This window comes from Catharus ustulatus, chromosome 2 (assembly GCF_009819885.2).
Source record: "Catharus ustulatus isolate bCatUst1 chromosome 2, bCatUst1.pri.v2, whole genome shotgun sequence".
NCBI lineage: Eukaryota > Metazoa > Chordata > Aves > Passeriformes > Turdidae > Catharus > Catharus ustulatus.
This window is the reverse complement of record NC_046222.1, coordinates 25,635,228-25,647,247: the sequence shown is the minus strand read 5'-3', so window position 1 is coordinate 25,647,247 and position 12,020 is coordinate 25,635,228. Positions and strand designations below refer to the sequence as shown.

The 12,020-nt window shown below is 49.1% G+C and overlaps 1 protein-coding gene across 2 annotated transcripts in view; it reads right to left on the bottom strand.

Annotated features, from left to right (window-relative positions):
• The window catches only part of LOC116992993 (galactosylgalactosylxylosylprotein 3-beta-glucuronosyltransferase 1-like), a 55,366-nt gene extending 43,622 nt beyond the window's left edge, over positions 1-11,744 (bottom strand). Inside the window, exon 1 of one of the 2 annotated variants that reach the window (XM_033053194.2) lies at positions 11,653-11,744. The gene's annotated coding sequence lies outside the window, so the exon portion shown is untranslated. The remainder of the gene's footprint in view (positions 1-11,652) is intronic. The other variant, XM_033053193.1, reaches the window with a different exon arrangement.
• Between the last annotated feature and the right edge of the window lie 276 nt (positions 11,745-12,020).

Sequence of the window (12,020 nt, the reverse complement as noted above, 5' to 3'; positions counted from 1 at the left end):
TGTGGAAATACTGGCATTTTAATGGTTACATGTATGTGCTGGCCCCCTGAAGAATCAGAACCCTGATCTGTTATTGTATGGAAAGAACTGTGGGCAGAGAAAGAGTGCAGTGTAAAGGCAAGAAGCCCCCTGAGTTTTTATTTGGGAATGCTGGCTAAATTATGCCATCAGTAAAAGCGATTGTGCAAACAGCAACATTGTGTGGAATGTTCTTGTGGGTGGCTGCTCCGTATGGATTAAGACAGAGAGGACACTGGACAGCACTAATGCCACATCATGCAGGTGTTAGTTGTGTGAGATTAGAGAGAGGAGAAATGGCACTTTAGTGTCTTTGATAGACATTTTTCTGTTGCAGCTCTCTGAGCTGTGAGAAATATGCTTACTTTGTAAATGGCTGAGATGGTCCAAAATGCTAATTCTGATTTCTTCCTCCAAATAAATCATCAGCACTCATATTTGCCACTTGCACTGCAGCATCCAAGTGTCGTGCAGACACTTTTAGAAACAAATGTAGAATGTATAAATTAGCACCTAGAGAATTGTCTTCTGCCAAAGATAAGCATTATGGTCTGCTGCTTGATTTGTACCTTAAATGCCACAGCTGATCTGTATAGCTTGGGCTTGATTTAAAGAAACACTAGAATGAAAATTAGAATCAGCAGACAGTGTTTATTTGTCTGCCTTCTGCATGTGAAATAAAAAGAGAAGAAGAGAGCAAAAGAAATAAGGGGCAGGAAGCTGATGGTCAGTGTCTTGCTAGGACTGTCCTAAGAGAGAAGCTGTTGACTCTGGAGTACAGGCAGGCCATGTTTAAATTATGTGCCAAGGTATCTGAGATCAAGAGACCCATATGTAATTCCCATCTTCTGGGAATGCCAGGGGAGCAATACCTAAGTTGGGTACTAGCAGCAGCTACTAATATATATCCCTGCATCATGATCAGAGTAAGCTTTATTTTGTAGAAAAAGTAAGCAGTGGATTCATTTGGGTGAACAGATGGAACTGAGGAGTAGCAAAAGCCACATGCCCCTTTCTAACAACAATCCAAACCTACCAGAAAAAAAAGGTGTGGGTTTTGGTTTCTGTTTTTCCATGTCTTGCACAGTTAAAATTGAAGAGTCTATTGGGAAGGCAGGGAAGGCTGTGAGAGAATTGAGGGCAGATGAGCTCACAGCATGAGAAACAAACTGCTCTCTCTTAGAGTGCATGGAGCTTGCCATAGGGCTTGCTTGTATAGGGCTTGCTCTCTGCCATGCTCCTTAATTGCACATGAAAGCAGCACGGTCTAAAAGTGTCTTTGCATATAATGTTGATAAACCTTTCCTTGGGAGGGAGGTCAGCCTGTGCTGTATTGTACTTGTGGGCTTATCTGTGAAAAATTGTGTGCTTCAGGCTGCCCTAGGCCTGGATGCAAAAGGGGGGTTCTTATTACCCCCAGGCTGCTGAGTTGCCTGCTCTGTTTCCTGAGATGGGAGTATCGTCTTTGCGCAAATATAACCACGAGAACCCTGGGAAATGTGTCTCCCCTGCTCTTACACTTCTGTACTCAGGGCATGCTGGGCAGTGCTATCCTTCCTTCCTTACCTCCACATTCATGCGCTGCCAGTTGGCCTTTAATAACTGATGAACAGATACTTCTGGCTGGAGAGGGAAGATGAGCTAGGCTTTTTTTGAACACTTCTCTGAAGTTTGAGAGCCCTTGGAGCTTCAAAGGCAGACCAAGTTGGCGTGGAAGTTCAGGGCAGACAAAGAGTGGATTCTTGTTAAAACCAGAAATGGGCTGCTGCTGTAAATCTGAGAGGTGGATATGAATCTCTCCTGATTCTGAGGATAAATCTGGCTCCCCCCTTGGGCTCAGGGAAGGAAAGTTCTCTCTGGTTATGAGGATATTTGTGGAGGTCAACAAGCCAGGTTAGGTTTTTCTAGCTTCACATATGTACATGTGAACTAACTCCACCCATTACCAGCTCTGCAAATAATACCCCTGAAGGGCCAGCGACAGCTTCTCAGCAGAGGATACATCCAAAAATTGCTTGAGAAGTAAGAAGGAAGAAACTGGATTTTTGCTTCTGCTGCTGTAACTAATTTCTAGGCCTTTTGTGTTTGTTCTGGTGCTCAGGTTAGCACCCATGTTTGGGTTAGGAAAGAAATATTTGATATATGATTTTATCAGTCTGGTAAGTGCACTGCAGAAGGGAGTATAAAAGCAGAAATCTTGCCTAGTGACTATTTTGCACCAGTATTTAATAGATTCATTACTTGGTTTGACTTCAAGAGAGCTACAATCCAAGTCTGGCTTGGCTTGGTGGCTTGATGGACTATTAACAAAACTTGTTGAGATGGCAGCTTATCTACCACAGAACAGGAGTTGGTGTTGACAAAAGAGCCACCAGCATCCTTTGCAACATGTCCAGAAGAGGCTGCTACATGGGAAAAAGTGTACAGGGTTTGCCTAGCAGGCTGACATGATGAGGAACACAAGTGTGGAGACTGGTCATGATACAGGATCAGTCTTGGATTTATTCTCAAGAGGGTGACAAGAGAGGCTCTTTGAGGTGGTAAGAGCAATTTTAAATTATCCTTTCCCAAGGAATCCTGGTAAAACTATATTCATTCCCAAAAGTCAGCACAGACGTCAGCAGTGATGATCTTAGCAAAATGCTTTTCGGTGTCCTATGACTTCCCTTGTAATGGAGCTGCTGATGCATATTGAGTAATAAGAGATTTATTGTGTTTTCCTGAATGCTCCAAGAGTCCTGTTCTAACATAGAAATTAAAAACCTCACTTTGGCCGTAAAAAAAATCCAGTTAAATTTGGATGTCATGCTGCTGAGCACTGTAGGTTTGAGGAAAATAGAAAACAGTATGAGAGTTGCTAACCAGAATGGGAAGCACACTGGGATTACTGGAGGAATTACGGAGAAGCTTGTGGGGTGCTACAGTTCAAGAGGTGCTGGTATCCCATGCTGGAGGGCAGACATGAGTTAAGGCAGAGCAGGGGACTGGATTGGAGAGACCACCTGAAATTGTTCACAAAACAGAAAATGTGAGAAGTTGGTGGGAGTAGGATGGAGGAAGTGGTTCGAAGGGCAAAAAGAAAACAAAAATAGGCTGGGGGAACAATGTTGGCCAGGCTGAGATCTGCCACTTACTAACACTTGACAAAATGCAAATAATTTCTCCTTGCTAAAGATCTGCCAGGGGATGCCTCAGCTATCTGGGGTCAATGATTAACACTCCTACCTCCTTTCTTATTGCTCCAAAGAGAGAAGGAGCTGGCACACATGTCTGAAGGAGGAAAAATACTTGTTGTGGACTGTGGAGCAGCAGTATTTGCCAGCTTGCCTCTCACTGCCTAGCCCGAGCCCTGAGATACAGCTCAGCTGGGCTTGTGTTTGGCTTCAGCAGACATGGCTTGTGGGCTTTGTAGAGGTGCACACAGATAATCAGGATTTGGTGTCTATTTGCTTACTCATTTCAGCACCTGCTGTGAGATTTGGATGTTTCTAAGGATTCTGTATTAGCTTTAATGACTGAAAAATTATTTCAATGCTTAGTGAAGAAGATGCATGATGCATCGTTGGAGCCGCTTAGCAACAGGACTCATTAAGACACATATTAGTACAGAAAGATATCCTTGCCCCAGTGCCCTCTTGGAATGGCTATCTATTCATCTAAACAAGAGGAAGGTCTTTGCTGGCCTCCTCTGAGGCCGGAAGATAAAGCAGTCAACTGTGAAACAAGATTTCTTGGTTCTTTTTCTGGCTTCAACTATGTGTCAGTATGTGGATCTGGGCAAATCACCTGCTTGAGTGCCTCAGTTTCCCCACAGGCAAGGTAAGCACAACAATGGATAAGCACTCTGGGGAAATGACTTTGAAGTGCCTAAGCTCATTAGAGAAAAAAAACAACCAGTGCAATGAATAAAACTCTCTCAGCCCCTTGCTGGTAGTTTGTACTAACCACACCCGTTCATTTTGTCCTCCTGAAGCCCCACATACAGTTAGTTAATTATGGGGGAGAAAAGAGATCTTCTCCTAGCTCATTACCTCCTGGTGGTAGCCAAGCACAGATGTTAAAACTTGTCATTTGGCTCAAAATAATTAATTTTAGGCAAAGCATTTCTGGTTATCCTTCAAGGAAGGAAAGGTCTTCCAGTTCTGGGGCAGGATCTAATTTTGCTTGAAGGAACACTGTTAAATACCACGTCTGAGAGGAGAACAGTAATACTTTGTGTTTTGTTCCCACAGTCATTCACTGAATCTCTCAGGCAGCAACATCCTTTGGAGGAAAAACAGAAGTGGAGAAAGCAGGTGTAAGAGCAGACATTTCAGTCTACAGTGAAAAAGCTGAGGCATTCCTGATTCTTCGGCTTACATGCAGGACATTGAACTTCATACCTGGATGCACAAGCCTTGGTCACACTGGGCTAAGGGTGAAGGAAACATAAATGAAAGGAAGACAAAGGAAGAAAAATAGGTGCAGGTGAGAAACTAAGATGTGACTGGAAGTGATTCCTGAGGAAGGGAAAGGGAACAGAAGAAATGACGTTGATGGGAATGCAAAAGTCAGAGAAAGGAGGAACAGGAGACCAAGTGGGATAGCAAGCAGGAAGGCACAGTCAAATCATCCGAGTGCTCTCTGAAGAGATTGCCTATTTTGTTTCTGCCTTATTTTTGTGTGTCATCTTGCCTTAAAATTGAAGAATGTGGCAGCACAGCACTGGCACTCTGATTTATTAATTCCATCCCATCCCACAAGCCGATAAAACAAAAGCATCCGTGTTTGCTCAACAGAAAACAATGAAGGGCCTCATTCACATCAGAGGTGGAGAGAGAAGCTGGCAGATACAGGAAAGTCCTCGTCTCCTCCTTCCTTTTCACCTTTGTGTGGATCTGACCTGGGGGAAGGGCCCTGGGAGAGAAGGATCCAGGGGATGAGATCTCAGCAGGGAGAAAGTTAAGATCACCCTGGCATTTGTGCTGGAGAAAGTGTAGGGGAGACACAACACAATGGCTGGACCAGGGAGGAAGGCACCTCAGCATAGCAGAGAGGACAAGATCCCTTGCTGCCACCGAGGCTCACCTAGCACTGGTCTCTGAAGTGGCACTTTGTGCAGTATTACCCCAATGAGCATCATTGCTGTGGTCACAGTCAGAGCATTCATGAAGCCTAACACTGTTGTCTAACCCATAGCTATGAATATAACCATAAAAATAAGTTAAATCTGCCAGTCATAGGAGAAATACCCCTTTATAACTGTTTTTAGCTTTCAGATAGAGGGAGGGTCAGGACAAGATGAATGTTAACTATCCTACTTTAACAATCAGGGAATAAAGGGAGAGAGGAGCTAGCAACCTCTACTCCTGCCAGGCAAGGATCAACTGTGCTGTTTCTACCAAGAGGCACTGGGATATTTTTGTTGGGAGCAGAGGACCTTGTTAAAAACTTGCCCTTAAGGACAGTATCTTTAGAAGCCAAACTGCTCTGCAACACCCCAGGCGAGCATCACCTCAGAGGAAGCAGGGTCTGCAAGTCACTGATGCCTGCCTGATCCTTGGATTTTCCTCCAAGTTCTCCCACACAAGGATTGACAATGAGCAATCCTGCTTTACTTAGCAAATCACAGTTCCCATGTGTCCTGTACTCCCACACACAGACCCACCGTGAACTTACAGAACAAGACAACACTGTTGCTCTAAAATCTTTTATCAAGAGCTGATATTGCCCAATGGCTAACCCTGTCCAGCTCCAAGTAATCTCAGCACTCTGCTTGGCTAGAGGTTGGCTGTACTGAGAATAAATGCCCTTGCTCTCACTGACAAGGGGTAACATCCAAAGAAAACCATTTCCTTTTGCAATGCATAGATCTTTTTGCATAGATCAGCACCACATAAAGTTGCCAGGATACTGGCAGTTTGCTAAAATCTCCATAATGGGCAGGGGAAGTGGCAGCATAAACACCACTGGACCAGCTCAAACCTCAACAGAAGTTAATCTGAATCCAATCCAGCTGACAAAACCCAAACCTACAAGAGCTAAGTACCAGCACACAGGCTGGAAAACAGTTTCTTTTGCCTGGAAATTAAAATATGCCCCAGTGATCTTCACTTGGACATGTGTGTGTCCTTTTGTCCTTTGTCTTACATTGATCATTGTGGGTTTTGGAAGGTATAAAAAATCCTATGCTAGAGGATGTGGGAGGTTTAACCCTGAAGATTTAGATCTATTTTAAGTGGATTGCCCTGTCCAGTGATGAACAACCTACTATCACAATCACAATTTCTCCTTTTCCTGAATCCTATGCTCAACACCAGCAGCATCTTGTAGCACAGAGTTCCTTATGTCACAGTGCACAGCATGGGAAAATACTTACTTTTATCATCAAATTGCTACCTTTCATGTTTTCCTGAATGCAGTCCAGTTCCTCTATTGAGAAAATACTTGTAGAGAAGCACTCATTCTCCCTCTTCTGTTTTGTTGATTGCTTTGTTTTTCACTCCAGTGTTCCTCCTCATGTGTCTACCTGAGGTAACTAACCCCATCTTAAGGAATCTCTCTATGTGCACCACGCATTAGTGGGATTACCTGATCAGAGCAGGGATGAGCAGCAAACAAAATCTGAAGGTCCCTGTGCTGGGAGCTGTGGATCACAGTTCTGTGTCTCAGACCTGGGAAGCTGTGTCTTGTGAGGAAACTTAGCTCATGTTTTACAAATCTCAGGAATTTGCAGAGTGCAATGTTTTCATCTCAGGGAGAAAGATGATCAGACAGCCCCCTACACTGCATGGTGGAGGGAGCCAACAAGACAGTTGAACACTTGGGAACATTGGCAAAGTAGATAAATTTGAGTTTACAGAAAGGCATTTGGGAGCACTAATGTCACATGAGAGCAAGCTAGAAGGGACTTCAAGCTCTTAATTATTAGCCTATGCAGACTAAGATTAAAATATCAAGTTTTTATAAATGTGCTGACCATGGGTTGAGGTGCTGTTTGGAGATGTACCCCAACCTGGAGGAATCAGTGGGGTCTGACCAGGGTCCCTTTGAAGAACTGGCCTTAAGCAGTCATGTGTGCACCCAAGACGAGGGTGCTGACAGCCACAGATCTCGTCCATGCCCTGTGTTCATTAGTCTTTTGTGGTACTGTAGGTTTTAAATTGCATTCATGTTAGGTTGAGCTGCTTCCCAGCAAGTGCTTCCCAGAGAAGCAGGGGCCGCTCGCCTGTGAGACAGATGATATGGGGCTGTCTCAGCTCTGATGCGATGAACTGCTGTGTCTCCCTTGTAAAGAGGGAGTAGTCATCCTGACAAACAGCTTTTTATGTGGGCAGGGAGTGCTCTTAATCACACACGCACAGTACTTGGAGATCTCAGGATGGGAAGTGATGCAGAAGAGCGTAATGCTTATTATTAGGCAGAAAGGTCAGGAGCAAAAAGGGCAGAGTGATTTTAGTCTTCTCTGGGGCTCTGGAGGTGTGTGGGACCCAGATTCCAGTCTGGCTTATTACCTCTTTTTTAGGCTTCTTTTATTAGGAACAATTAGATACAAGGAGGAAGGGGACAGATATCATCTTTCCTGTGTACATCTTGCAGAATAATTACAGAGCTTTCTTAGAGCAATTTTGCATGCTCAGTAAAATCTTTGAAGCCTATCAAATATCTCATCCCTTGTAGGCATACATATAAAGGCTTGCAGCACATCTTTATTGACATCCTAAATATTGTGAACAGGAAAGACCATCAAAAGTGCTAAGGAGAGGAAGTAGTTCCAGGAGGTGGATGGAGTTATGGGGTGGCTTGGAATAGGAGCATTGCTTCCCAAAGCACTGGAGGAAAGCAGGAGGTGGCTGCCTGCAGCACCGTCACCCTGGGAGAGAGGGGCAGCCAAGGCTGGAGTTATGAAGGCACAGAGAAACACAGGGATGTGTAGAGCACTGTCACAGGCAGGAGATTACTGTGGTGAAAAGGGGAGGAAGGCCATCCAGGGGTACTGCTGGAGTGTAATCCAGCTGTAGTCCAGCCCAGACTCCTGCCAGCAAACTGCCTGCTAGATATGACTTTGGTCTCAGACACTAAGGACATCTCCTGGCCTGCTGCTGAAGCAGAGGAAACTTCCCTGCCAAAAGGCACCTTTACCAGTGCAAAAAGAAAGGATACACAGCAGACACAGCCTTGAGCTGTCCAGTACATCCTCGGACACTCTGCAGGGAAGATGCCATTAGAGAACACCGGCACTAGGCACCAAAATACAGTAATTTCACAAATACAAGCCGCACTGAATATAAGCCGCATCGCTGGGTGTTGGCAAACATTTCGTTCTTTGTCCATAAATAAGCCTCACCTGAGTATAAGCGGCTCTGTCATTCGCAGCGAGGACCCGTGTGCAACAAAGTTGCCAAATAGTAACAGAATCACGGCAGGGTGGGGTTTACTGGCTTGGCTCGGGCCGTGAGGGCTCGGGGCTGCCGACAGGGCTGGGTGGCCCAGCTCGGCGCTGGCGCTCGGCGGGGCCACTCGGGGCCGTCCGCCGCCACCACTGGGCTCGCTTGCCCTGGCCCGGTGCTGCCCCGCAGCGGCAGGGGGTGCACAGAGCCCGCCGGCACCCGCAGCGGCGGTGGGAGGCGGGGATGGAGCCTGCCTGCTCCTGCGGCGGTGGCATGCGGGGATGGGAGGCCCCCGAGCCGCGGGGCCAGCAACATGGAGCCCCCCGCCTTCCCCCTGGGCCATGGGGCCAAGCAGGAGAGAGCCCTTGCCTCCCCCCAGCCATGGGGCCAAGCAGGAGAGGGCCCCTGCCTCCCCCCAGCCGCAGGGCCAAGTAGGAGAGAGCTGCCCCGCCTTCCCCCAAGCCGCGGGGCCAAGCAGGAGAGAGCTGCCCCGCCTTCCCCCAAGCCACGGCGCCAAGTAGGAGACAGCCCCTGCCTCCCCGCAGCTGCCGGGCCAAGCAGGAGAGAGCTGCCCTGCCTTCCCCCGAGCCGTGGGGCCAAGCGGGAGAGAGCCCCTGCCTCTCCCCGAGCCATGGGGCCAAGTAGGAGAGAGCCCCTGCCTCTCCCTGAGCAGCGGGGCCAAGCAGGAGAGAGCCCCTGCCTCTCCCTGAGCCATGGGGCCAAGTAGGAGAGAGCCCCTGCCTCTCCCTGAGCAGCGGGGCCAAGCAGGAGAGAGCTACCCTGCCTTCTCCACCCCCTGTGCTGCCTGCACAGAGCAGCTCCACCCACCGCGCAACAGAGTAACCAATTTGTAACAACCACGTAAATGCAGGGTTTTACTGGCAGGATGCTCGACTTTGCAGTTTGCACTGACTTGGTTTGCACTCCTGGGGTTGAAAATGTCAGAAAATTATTCACATATTGGCCGCTCCTGAGTATAAGCCGCATTTCCGGTGTGGGAGCAAAATTTTGGTCAAAACGGTGCAGCTTGTATTCGTGAAATTACTGAACCATGGAAAGCATATGAATTTAAGGGCTGTACATTGTGGAAGTGTTTTCTCTCTTGCATACATTTAGCTGCTGTATAGCTCTGTACAGCTCCCTAGGCAACAGTCTTCCCAGATGACACTGTAACAAAGCCCAAAGGTGCAGGAGCTTCCCTCATTAAAACAAGCCCTTGTTGTGGGAGCTGAGTGTCCTCAGCTCAACTGCTTTGCTTTCTATCCTGTGGCTGTTAAACTGTCTTGCAAGCCAGGCTGAAGCCCTTTGTTGTAAAGGTGGCTGCATCTCAGCTGTGCTCTGTCAGCTGGTTGAATTGCTTTGGGATTGCCAAGTTGCCTAGATGATTTTGCTAATATTATTATTACTACTACTATTATTGTTACTACACTGAAAATGCCAAAGAAGAGCTTTTACGTTGTCTCACCAGATTCCTGAAACACCCAATACAACGTGTTAGCTGCACATCTACCTCTGTATGCTAACTGCTCTGCAGAGCCTTAATTCAATGCAGACTGAAGTGCCCTGAAAGCAACACCAAAGTCACTTCTGGGAGCAGGGCGGAGAGGGTGGAAAAGGGCAGGAATCACAGTCACTGAGCTCCTGGCCTCCCACCAGGCAGGCACAGTGTGTGCTCAGCTACTGATGCTCGTGCTTGGTCTGTACCCTAGGTGTGCCTGCCAACAGATAGATTCCAGGAAACCATGGAACAGGCACCAACCAAAGGTTATGGAGCCCCCACATCCTGCTTCGGCATGGAGAAAAGGGGATTGGCAGCATGCATGGCTGCAAACAGATGTGACATAGGCTGTCACACACAGCTCTGCCAGTGGCCTTCTCCTGCCCTGTAACCCTCTCTATTGCCTGAGACTGAGGTCCCCATAATTTCCTACTGAGGAATCACATTTTGGAATAATGATGGCTTCCCTCCTGTGAGGTTCCTATCCTGCTGTCTCTGCACTTGTCTCCTAGCTTGCGGAGCTCCTACATGGCCCCTGTTCCTAGTCCTGTCTGAGGCTAGTGAGATCAATGCCTTTGCACTTCTGCTAGCTGTGCAGAGGTACAAGGTGTGAACCTCCCCACCCATTTTGCTCTTTTTGCATCTGATGAGATTTAAGCCCAAGCAGAACAGGGTGAACAGACTCATGTGTTAAACTGCTGTACCTTGCTACACTCCCTGCATATGTGCTTTGCACGAGGATACCTCCTCTGGGTCCGAGCTGAAAGCACCTGCAGGGGCTGCATTGCTCACTCTCCCCCACTTATTTGCTGAGCTGTGTGGACCTCACGTTATCAGATGGGTATTTATAGCTTGTCATTATTGTTCCACTGTGGTGATGCTTGGTGCTGCCCTGCTGATTCCAACACCCCTTCTCTCCAGCTGCACAGAAATCACCCCTTGGCAGGTTTCCCTAAGAAGTTACTGAGAAACTCGCTGCTTCTCTCCAGATTTGCAGCACCTTGAGGGGATTCTCTTTGTCAGGCATTAGCTGCTGAGCCTCCCCCTCTTCTTCCCTGGCCTGAGGCTGGATGGGTGAGTGGCTGGAGTGCGAAGCCGAAAAAAAGTTCTTTCCAACTCACCTAGCGAGATCCACACCAAAGTGCTCCAGAAAAACAGCAAATGCATCCCTCGGTAGACGCCCGTGTGCGAGGCAGGGGTAGGCAACGGCAGAACCCTTCCCCAGACCTCCTACTTTTGCCCTCTCCCACCTCTCTAGAGGTGCACACTGGGGACGCCCACTTGGGGTCGGTTCCCAGCGGGGCTACCTGTGCCTGCACACAACCCCCCTCGTCGCCCTTCTGTAATTTGGTTTCTCTGGTATTTGTCACCAAGAGACGAATAAAACCTCTCCGGGAGCAGCGGTGTACCCGGGACCCGCGTTTGGGTACCCTAGCTCGGAGATCCCGGTGGCGATATTCCCGGGTGGACACACACCAGGAATGGGGGCATTTCCCACGGCTGGAAAATTCCACCCCGGGAGTGGGATGTCGCTCCCCTGGAACGTGTCCTGACCAAGGGTGGGGGGATGCAACGATAGGGGTTCCCTGTCAAGCGCGGAATCCGTTCGGGAGCTGAGCAGGGATGAAGTTCGTGGATACAGCAGCCGGTCGCGGGGCAGGGCACTCTTCCAGCGCCAAGCGCCGGGGACAGCAAGGTCACCACTGTATCCAGGCGCCGCTCCCACCCCCAAAGCCCCCGGTGCCCGAGCGCAGGATCTCCGCTCACCTGGTGAGATGGGCCGGTCACGGCGGAGACGCCGGGGCGCCGGGCGCGGGGCGGCAGCGCGACAGGGGCTGCCGGGGGAGCATCGCCCGCCGCCGGGCGGAGGAGTGTCCTCCCTGCGCCTTGGGAACGGCACCGGCCCGTCGGCGGATGGCGGCGCCCTCCTTCAGACGGCGCCGGCGATGCGGATACGCGCGGCGAGGAGCCGATTTAAGGCCACCCCGTGCCGGGGGTGGGGGGAGCGACGAGGGCCGCCCGTAGCGGCTCCTGCGCGCCGCGCTTCCCGCGGGGCCACCTTAAGCGGGGAAGAGGCGAGCGCGGAGCCAGCGAGGAGTGGGTAGAAGGCGACCCAAGCCGGGAAGAGGGGGAAA